Raw genomic sequence first — 1,948 nt, 5'->3', positions numbered from 1 at the left:
TAGAGCCTCTGGGTGCACACAATTTGCCATGCTCTCACTTCTACATGTTTAAGATGCAGAAATATTTTTGGAATTAAGTAAATAGTATCATATTCTAAACATAAAAATTCAAAAGATGATTTCTTAGATACCATCAATCAAACGGTAAATGAGACTAACAAAAGAGGGAGGTGGAGGTGGAGACACACAAGTCCACAGAGAGAGAGGGAAAAGAAGAGAGGGGGAAGAGTGTGTCTGGAGAGGTTCTGAAGTGCTGTTACCGCTGAGCTTGGTGACCTTGTAGGGGTTGACATCATGGATATCTGCGAGTAGTTCCTGGAGAGGAAACGGCACTACAGTGAAAGGTCCACATGCAGCATCCTGGAGCAGACAAACATCGAGGCTGCGGAAGCTCTCGTTTGCATGAGTTCTTGGGGTCAGAGATCCCAGATGAGACCCCTCACACCTGTCTCTGATTCTGGTGACGTCCCCACCGCTGTGCTGATGGACACAGCTGCACCTGATCTACCAAAGGACTTCCATTCTTTTTCAACTCTGTGTATAACTCCGCCTCAGAGCCCAGAGCTCATGGAGCCATCCACAGGGACCCCTGTTCCTTCCCAAGTCACTAATTCCAAAGGATGCATGGTTACCGCCCTCCCCCCATCGCCGACTTGGACAGCAGAACGCCAAGCAGGAGAGAACCACCGGAGCCCGCCTCTGGGTCCTCCTGCAGGGCTGTGATGACCAGTGTGATCCGGCACACTGGGGAGAGTCCTGCGTTTCCAATCGCCCCGACTCAAGAGCAACAACCGTCTGGCAGCAGAGAAGGACAAGCAGGGCTGCCGGACCATCGTGAAGCTTTGCAGGACGCACGCTCGGCAGACGGTTTACTTGTTACTAACTCGGTTTCCTGTCAGCCTTGCTTGCACAAGTCTGGTGTCCCGTTCCACACCTACCAAGGCCAGCAGACAGGATGGCCGGCTGCTGTTCAGACCTGCTTACCAAAGAATTCTGAAAGTGACTTGTCAAGGATAACCACCCTCTGATTTCTGTCCCTGTCTCCAGTCCCCCTGTCCTTTGCCAAATGATCCCCGTGGCTGCACAAAACAGCATGTTCTCAGCTTTTTTGAAGCCTCCTCCCCAGTTGTCTGCAGGGATTGTGAAGCCCATCCTACCCCAAGCTGCCGAGGTACCCCAGCCTGTGTTCATGTGACCATCTATGCCTCAGGGAACTGTGATGTTGGTCTTGCCACAGAGCACCTTCCCCCAGCCTGCTACCTGCCCATCCAGTGTCATGGCCATCGGAAACACCAAGCTGTTACCCCTTGTCCCTGCGCCAATGTTCATTGCCTCCAGCCAGAACTGTGCCCCTCAGGTAGACTTTTCCCGAAGGAGGAACTATGTCTGTAACTTCCCAGGTTGCCGGAAGACCTACTTCAAAAGTTCCCACCTCAAGGCTCATCTTCGCACCCACACGGGGGAGAAGCCCTTTACCTGCAGCTGGGACGGCTGTGACAAGAAGTTTGCAAGGTAAGACGAACTGTCTCGCCACCGCAGAACCCACACAGGGGAGAAGAAGTTTGTATGTCCTGTGTGATCGGCGTTTCATACGGAGCGACCACTTGACAAAGCACGCCCGGCCCCACATGACGACCAAAAAGATCCCAGGCTGGCAGGCAGAGGTGGGCAAGATGAACAGAATCGCCTTGTCAGAGAGCCCCCAGAGCATCCTCGAGCCCTTGCTGGCCTCAGGCTGAGAGGGTCCGTGCTGCCCATCACCTGTGGGCTTCTTCAAACACCTCTTCAGGAATGGGGAATGGGACCTGTGTGTCCCTCCCCCACCCAAAACAAACAAACAAACAAACAAAAATACGGTCTCTGGGCTGTTGAAGGGGAGCTGGTTCTGATGGAAGTACATTAACTTTACTTTCTTGGCTGGGCCCTGTTCAGTCTCTGTAGTGAACTC

At 52.9% G+C, this 1,948-nt stretch overlaps 1 pseudogene; it reads left to right on the top strand.

Annotated features, from left to right (window-relative positions):
- The first annotated feature begins 291 nt into the window (after positions 1 to 291).
- LOC126501300 (Krueppel-like factor 11) overlaps positions 292 to 1,948 on the top strand; it is a 6,630-nt pseudogene continuing 4,973 nt past the window's right edge.

This window comes from Alexandromys fortis, unplaced genomic scaffold (genome assembly GCF_014885135.2).
Source record: "Alexandromys fortis isolate MF-2015 unplaced genomic scaffold, M_Fortis_MF-2015_v1.1 scaffold_30, whole genome shotgun sequence".
NCBI lineage: Eukaryota > Metazoa > Chordata > Mammalia > Rodentia > Cricetidae > Alexandromys > Alexandromys fortis.
This window is presented reverse-complemented; position numbering and strand designations above follow the sequence as displayed.